A 9,304-nucleotide genomic window follows, 5' to 3' on the forward strand; every position below is an offset into this window, starting at 1 on the left:
ATAATGTTTGGGAAGTTATCAATAAAAATGAAATTGCTTTAGTAAATAGTTTTCAAAATTCAAAAGGAGAAAATTCGATTATTACTGATTTGGTTAAGACAACAACGCTGATTTGTGAAAATTTTCAAAAACTATCTTTGGAATTAAACGAAATTAAGAAAGGAATTAATAAAAATTAGTCGAGATCACGTTCAGCAAGTAGGAATCGTTTTAAAAGTCCTTTTAGATATAGATCAAAATCACGCGACAATCCAAATTGGTTATGTAGATATATTGCCGATAAGTGTCTTAAGCTCGTGTCAAAAGTGACTAACCGGGTCCATCATTAACACTAGCTTAACGAGTGACGACCATGTGAGCTCGATAGTTAGCAAAGTATATAATATCTTAAGAAATTTACGAATGTCAGCAACTTTTACGCCGGTTCATGTTAGGAAAAAACTTGCAATGCAACTAATAATGCCGATCATTTGCTACCCTGAACTAGTCTACAGTAAGCTGAGCTCTAAATCTGCTCATAAAATTGATGTTACATTCAACCATTTTACACGCTATGTGTTCAGGTTGGCAAAATTTTACCATATCTCTGGTTGGAGAATGAGTTTATTAGGCTGTGAAATTGCTAACTATCTGAAAGCCAGATTTTTCTCTGTCGACTTATTATACACAAAGAGCCTAGCTATCTATATGAAGAGCTTATTTTCCCAAAGTCAGCTCGAACTAATGACTTGATAGTACCAAGTTATAATTATCAAACCTCCGCACGGCTATTCTTTGTCAATGCTATTCGTACATGGAACTCTATTCCAATGTCCATTCGCAGTAGTCTAAATAAAAGCAACTTTAAGTTTGTTCTATATTCGTACTTTCGTTAAAACAAATATATATATCCGTATATATTTTGCATAATTATGTGTTTCGCTGTCTAAATATATATTTTTCAGCCAATATGGATAATCATTGTATTATTGTTAAGTTTGTGTTTAATATAAATCTTAGTTCTAAGGATTTTCATTATTGTTATTCTTATGTTTATTAGAAATTTTAGTTTTAAGAATTACTATTTATTTTATTTTTCTGACACTTCCTGTTACTTGTTGTACTATAAAAGATCATAGATCTTATTGTACTAATGTTTTTTCGCAATAAATGAAATGAAATGAAATGAAATGAAAATGAAATATCATTATAAATTTGGAAACGAGGCTAAAAAATGTGAACAATAATAATAATAGTCCAACAAACTAAAGTCGTCCGTTGTTGCGGCGACAAACAACGGGAATTTGGACATTTCTAAACTAAAACTAAAAAACTAAATTTTTTAATTGATAGCGGAGCAGAAATTTCGGTACTTCCAGTTTCTAAATTTTCGAATACAAGGAAATCTTCAGATATAATTTTAACGGCAGCTAACGGCTCAACTATTTTTACATACGGGAAGAAACTATTGAATATTAATTTGGGCTTAGGGCGTGAGTTCCTTTTCACATTTTTGATTGCTGACATTGCAAAGCCGATTATAGGAGCTGACTTTTTGTGTAAATATGGACTTCTTATTGATATTAAAAACAAGTGTTTAGTAGCTCCGTTCACAAATCTATCAGTTAATACAATTTCGTATTTTTGCAATGTTCCTCTTCCGAAAATTTTTTCAGTAGATGATCCATATACAAAATTATTGAAGGAATTTCCTTCCCTTATTTCTGAGCCAGATTACTCAAAAGCGGTTAAGCATACCACGGTTCACAGACTTGTCACTGAAGGAAACCTTCCTTTTTCTAAGCCAAGGGGCTTAGATCCTATCAAATTTAAAGTAGCTAAAACTGAATTCGATTTTTTAGTAAAAACAAATTCATCCGTGGCATCTCCACTTCATTTAGTACCAAAGAAAGAAGTTATTGACTGGCGTCCTTGTGGTGATTTTAGAAGACTTAATACCGTGACTGTACCGGATCGTTATCCCTTGCCTCATATTCACGATTTTAATATGAACCTTAGGAATAAAAACATATTTTCAAAATTAGATTTAGTTAGAGCATATAACCAAATTCCAATGGCAGAAGAAGACATTTTTAAGACGGCGATTACTACTCCTTTCGGTATGCTTGAGTTCACCCGAATGCCTTTCGGGCTGAGGAACTCAGCGCAAACATTTCAGAGATTCATCAACGAAGTAGTAGGTAAATTAAATTTTGTTTTCGCGTATATTGGCGATTTGCTGGTCGCAAGTGAGAGTGGAGAACAACATTTAAAGGATCTACGTGTACTTTTCGAGCGTTTGTCTGAGTATGGTTTGAACGTCAAACCAAGCAAATGTATTTTTGGTGTTTCAAGTATAGATTTTTAGGACATTGTTTATCTGAGGCAGGGATACAGCCTTCTGTAAACAGAGAAGAAGCGATTCGCAATTTTGAACTACCGAAGTCAATAAAACAAGCGGAAAAGTTTATTGGTATGGTTAACTATTACCATAGATATATTTCAAAATTAGCTGAGTTTACTGGAGTTATATTTGATCTAATAAATAAAACAAGTAAAAAGCGAGACAAAATTTTGGTTTGCGATGACAAATCCATTAACGCTGTCGAATGCATTAAAGAGAAGTTTGCATCTAAGATTTGCTAAATCATTTTAGCAAAGATGCAAAATTGTCTTTAACGGTAGATGCATGCAATGGCAATTGGTGGTGTCATATAGCAGTATTTCAATAATAAGTCTGAACCACTGGCGTTCTTTTCAAATAAACTCTCTCCAGCAGAAAAGAAATATAGTGCTTTTGACAGGGAACTTTTAGCAATTTATTTGAATATTAAACATTTTCGGTATTTATTAGAAGGAAGACAGTTTACGGTTTTTACTGACCATAAACCCTTGATTTTTGCTCTAAATTCCAAAACAGAGCGTAGTCCAAGACAGACAAGACATCTTGAGTTTATTGCACAGTTTACTAATGACATACAGTATATAAAAGGACAGGCCAACATTGTAGCTGACACGTTATCTCGTGCGTTTGAAGTAGATGCGATTAAAAATTCAGAACTTAACTTCAAAATTTTACAGAGTGAACAGCAGCAGGACAGTGAACTTGATAAACTTATTTCTGGACAAACGTTTCAAAATCTTAACTTAATTAAAATTCCTGTTCTAAATTTTAATATTTGGTTTGAAGTATCAGGAGAAAGTCCTAGACCTTTCGTTCCATATAATTTGCGCAGGACAGTATTCGATATATTACATGGAATTGCTAATCCTGGTACGAAGGCTACACGCCGATTAATTGTGAAGAAGTATTATTGGCCTTGTATGAACAAGGAGATAAATATAAGTTCCAAAGGATGCATAAGTTGCCAGAAATCTAAAGTTTATCGTCACACAAAATCTCCTGTGAGCATAATTCCAATTCTAAAGAGCAGATTTGAACATATACATTTAGATATTGTTGGACCGCTTCCAGTTTCAAGAGGTTACCGCTACATTTTAAAAATTATGGATAGATTTACTCGTTGGCCGGAAGCATATGCTTTAAAGGATATCTCTGCACAGACAGTTGCAAATCAATTTTTTAATGAATATGTTTCGAGTTTCGGTGTGCCTTTAGAAATCACGACGGATCAGGGTACTCAATTTACGTCCAAATTATTTTCGGAACTTACTAAATTACTTGGAAGTCATCATATCACAACTTCTTCCTATCATCCTCAAAGTAATCGTATTGTGGAATGATTCCATATACAATTGAAAACTTCAATTTTGGCTAGGAATGGAACTAGAGATTGGTACGATGAGCTACCGATTATTCTTCTTGGTTTGCGTTCAGTGTACAAAGAACATATTGCAGCCACACCAGCTGAAATGCTTTCTGGCCAAAATTTGCGTCTACCTGGAGAACTTGTTGTGCCAACTACAGAAAATGTTACTTCCGCCGAAATTTTAGGAAGTTTACGGGAACGTTTTAAAAACTTTAATTCAAATTTAAAACATCACAAAAATTCCGATTCAGGAATTTATGTTCCAAAAGATTTACAAACTTGCAAATTTGTTTTAACAAGCATTCTCTTCAACATCCTTATGAAGGGCCTTATGAGTTGTTGAAAAAGACAAAAAATATTTTAAGGTAGATGTGAATAATGAAATTAAAATTATTTTGATTGACAGACTAAAGCCAGCAATAGTTGAAATAACACAACCACATAACACCAACAATCATATAGTTTCAACAATGACTAAAAAGAAACAAGTTACTTTCAATTTGTATAATAATAACTTTCTGGAAGGGGGAGTATTGTAGGGTTAATATTATTTACTATTGTACTTTGTTCATTTTTGTACTTTGTTATTTTTGAAATTATTGAATTAAGTTCTTTTTCAATTAATGTAAATCAAAAAGAAAATTTTAGATAATTCAGAATTTTTTCTTCTTTGAAACTTAAAATACATAAAATTTAAACTAAAATTTTATAAAAATAAAATTTTTTTAACTACACCACAGTACCCTATAACGGTCCCACATGGCTCGCGTTGCGCTCGATCGCAGCGTGGCCCTGTGGGCGGCATTTTTTCTACAGCCTCTTGACACTCCTCATAATACCAGTCATTCTTTCGGGCAATAAAAATTGTCTGTTGGGTCCCACCATGCAAAACATGAGAAATAGGCAACAATCGTCAATGGCAATAAAGGGGCGACTCGTCGATTTATTGCCGTAGGGAGAAATCGGCAACATCATTTTTTTATGTCAGTTTAGGAAGTTGTGTTCAAAAATTCCCAAACTGATGAACTTCGCGTCAACAGGGTTCTTCAACAAAAACTAATTAATGCCCAAGATAATGATAATATAATAGATTGGCGATTACACATACGTGTGTTAGTGTTTGGCCCAGCTTCTCCTCTGATTTGTGGCGTGCGCCTTGATGATGTCACACAAAGGGGAGGGACCTACAGTTTTACGCCGACTCCGAACGGCGATTGTATTTTTATAAGAAGCTCTTTTTCATGGCAGAAATACACTCGGAAGTTTGCCATTGCCTGCCGAGGGGCGATCGCTGTTAAGAAAAAACCTTTTTTCTAAATTTTTTGCGTTGTTGCTTTGACCAAGGCTTATACCCAGCCCCTTCGGAGTGGAAGTGCGCACTGCTTACCACTACACCACAGCGGTCGCCTAATACCCAAGATAGGGTTAAAAAACCTACTTAATTTTTATTCTATGGATAAGTTTTCAAAATATTTTCAATACACCGTTATTCAGCTTAAAACAAAAAGTGGTTACACTTAGGGCAAATTTCAAATGAATATTTAAATGGCACTTAAGTTTAATTGTGGATTATTGTTTAAATGCCATTTAAGTTTCGTTGGGTTTCAGATCAACTTTGTTTAAATATGCCAAACAATTGGCTGCACTGCTGCTTGTTCCATGAAATTGTTGTTGCATTTGTTCGTTTGTTTACATTTTGTGCTGAACAGCTGATTGTTTTTTAGTGGGATTTGGTTGAATTGATTAAATAACCTACCAATGAATCTTGGTTGTTTGGTACAAACACAGGGTTGCATATCTCATTTAAATAGCCAATATTGCCCATTTCATTGCAGATTAAATGTATGATCTGAAAATGAATATTCTACAATCTCTACTTAAATAGGCCATCTGAAATTGGGATTAAATCATATATATCTTACGAACCAATTTAAAAATCTTAATATGAAATAAGGCAAAAGAAAGCTAACAAAACATAGACCGTATGTACATTACGTTTCGATAGGTCTAATAGTTTCTGACAAATTAATGAATCATTATGGATTTTTTCGTTTTTTTTTGTGGTGAAAATATGAAAACAAACATTTTAACAGAAGAACAATTTTGAAAATAATAGGTTCTGTGCCAAATTTTTGCCTTTGTGATAAAGCCTGTTCTGTTACAAAATAATCAAGTTACTAATGAAGAAAATCGATGGATAAATAAAGAAGTAATGGTCAAATAAAAATGCACAAAGATTTTTTGTATGAAATATGGGCAAAAAAGCGTGCTACCTACGTGTATATGGCGTATGAGTAACATTATTTCCAGCTCATTTTTCATACAAACAATCTTTGCGCATTTTCATTTAACAACTCATTACTTCTTTATTTATCCATCGATTTGCTTCATTAGTAACTTGATTTGTTTGTAAAGGAACAGGCTTTAACACAACTGCAAGAATTTGACGCAGAACATGTTAGAATATTAATTTTTGTCCTCTTAAAATATGATTTTTTTTTTTTTTTTCATAAAAAAAATAACACTGGAATGATTAATTAATTTTTCAGAAACTATCAGTCCTACCTGTTGTATTACATTTTCAGTTTGTTATATTCGTTCATAAAATAGAAGTGACTAAATGGAACCACTTTTTGTTTTAAGCTAAATAACGGTAAATTGAAAATATCTCGAAAACGTATCCATGAATAAAGAATTAACTGGATTTTTGGGATCAGCGGGTGATTTACATACAAATTGGATAGTGGCGTCTGGAGAACAAAAACCAAATTAAAATTTGTGATCTAGTGTAATTAATTTCATTTACAAATTATAAGTTTGAGCGTGTGTGAATCGGTAACAAAGTTCGCGGCGAGTAAATTTTTGACAACTATGAGGTGAATAAAATTTCAGTAGCTTATGAGGCTAGTGAAATTTTTGACAAATGAATAGAAAATTTTGACAATCGCAAAGATTGTTGATTTGTGTAATTTTTCGTTAAATAAAAGCTTAAATTGTTGAACTACAATCAACGAGGGTAGATGTTTTCTTAATATATTAATTTCACTTCAATTCGTAATATTTTATTCTGCATAAATCTACGGTTATCAAAAATTTACTGCTGTCAAAAAAAGATTTAATTTCATACAGCAGATTGGCAAAACTGTCTCACCATATTCAAAATATTATTCAACAGCTTTTCCCATAGAACTTTGTTACCGATTCACACACGCCCTTTTGGCTTTTAGTAACTTTAACGAGACCTCAACTTATTTTATTTTATTCATTTTAGTGCAGTTTTGACAAAATTTTCTTGCTAAAAAATCTTTTGTTTCACTACTTTATTTTATTCCTTTCATTAAACATGTTAAATAAAAGCTTATTTTTAAAAAAATATTTTTTTTACATTACTTTATTTTCTAATTTTTAGTCCATTTATAAAAGCGTTGTATATTAAATAGTTTAATTTTATTTTATGTACAAAATTTTGCAATAGATATTAAAATAATTCAACTTGCAATGAAAGAGAACAGAAGACTATGCAAGCAAAATGTTTGCTTACGTTTTGTATAAACATAGATATGTACATACATACATATAGCAGCAGTTAATTTCATTTAAAGAAATGGCGTGTCGTCCACTTCCGCTGTAGCATGGCATATATTTAGGCGCAATATTAAAGTTCTTCTGGCTGGGAAACTTCTCGAGTCTTCTAATTGTATCTCCTTGATATGATGCCTACAACGAGTTTCATATCTAGACTAGGTTGATATCTAGAATTTGCCATAAATAGCTTTGCTCTGGTTTTACGTTCTTTGGCAAATTACGCTCTGTTAGCCATACATTTTACTAATTTTTGACCGACTTTGAATCAAGACCCCTGGACCATATAGGGAATTCGTTTATATTTTAAATTGCATTGTCATCGTGATTGGAACTATGCTGAAAATTTCTAGTCTCTAACTCGTCGGGAAGTTAGTTTAAAATCGATTGGAAATTTCCACGAATTGCGCGGGATGACCAAGTTAAATAAAAGCTTATAACTAGTAATTTAAAAAAAAAAAAACCGACTTCAACTCTCATATAAAAAAAAATATATATATATATATATCTCATGATCCGCTGATCGGATCTTAACCAGATTAGTATGGGACCACCTCTGAGCTCTGAGACACTACCTTTCCGATGCAAAGAGAATTATCGAAATCGGTTGACGTGGTCCAAAGTTATGCGGTAACATACATAAAAAAAAAAAATATTCCGACGAACTGATAACCTCCTCCTTTTTTGGAAGTCGGTTAAAAAGAATAAAATTGTTGCAAGAAATTATTATTCAAATATCGCCTGTAGCAATAATAAAGCGCCTCATTCAGGTAATAAGAAAACTACTTCGGCGGACGTTTTAAAGCAAAAAGGAGTTAAACGTCGAATCCGACGGACGTGTTTTTTGATCGCTCGTCGAAAAGTGCTAAAAGACGCATATTAGTGAGAGTTTGAGCTACGTACATATTAGTACAAATGTTTAAAATTTTTAAGTATTTTTGCGAAAGTGATGTATACAAATAAACACTATTAATATTATTAAAATAAATATACGCAACCAAATAAACATACGTACACAAAATTCTACCAACGTTCGCTGTTATAAACAAATAACTAGTAATTTAAAAAAAAAAAAAACCGACTTCAACTCTCATATAAAAAAAATATATATATATATATATCTCATGATCCGCTGATCGGATCTTAACCAGATTAGTATGGGACCACCTCTGAGACACTACCTTTCCTTTTTTGGAAGTCGGTTAAAAAGTAGTGGTGAGTAGGAGAATGACGGAGTGCGGAAGATGCCGAAAAGGCATCAGAGGAGAAACCGGTGTGAGCTGTGCTGGTGTGTGTGGGAGAGTGTACCACAAAACAATTGCGTGTGCACAAATAGACGATTACTGTTTGCAAGGGTTGGCAAATTGTAAGTTTTTGCGCTTCATGTGTATTGACTGCATGACTTACATTTCTAATGTGGATGATGCTCTCAAACAAATGATGAGCATAGCTGAGACTAACAAAATTAATATAACTAGAGTGCCAGTTACTGTCGAAATTCGACAGTTTTTCTAGTTTTTAGGAGCCTTGGAGAGGGTTTCTAACTTAATACATAGTAAAACTTATACGGTACAAATTAACTTACCGGAACATCTTCTGCTTTGGAACTAAAACGAAACTAAAATTTTTTTTATCTTAGAAGGTCTTTGGACTTCAGCAGGACTTAGAATTGACCCGATACATTCCCCTTTATCGATAAATATTAATGATTTGATACATATCGATAGTTCGATGAATTTCAAAAACACTTAAATCCGATAACTCAACAAAATTCGTCAACTCGACCAATTTCAATAACTGTGAAATTCGGGGGGTCGATAAATTTCGATAACTCAAAAATGTAAATTCTTTAGATACCTTTAAAAATTTTTACTTTTGACAGCTGAACATTTTTCGAAAGCCGTCGAAAAATTTTGAAAACTCATTACACTCTGTTAGCACGATAAAATTCGATAAGCAGTGATAAAGCGATA

The sequence above is a fragment of the Rhagoletis pomonella genome, unplaced genomic scaffold (genome assembly GCF_013731165.1).
Source record: "Rhagoletis pomonella isolate Grant_MI unplaced genomic scaffold, Rhpom_1.0 Rhpom_scaffold_00001, whole genome shotgun sequence".
NCBI classification, from domain to species: domain Eukaryota; kingdom Metazoa; phylum Arthropoda; class Insecta; order Diptera; family Tephritidae; genus Rhagoletis; species Rhagoletis pomonella.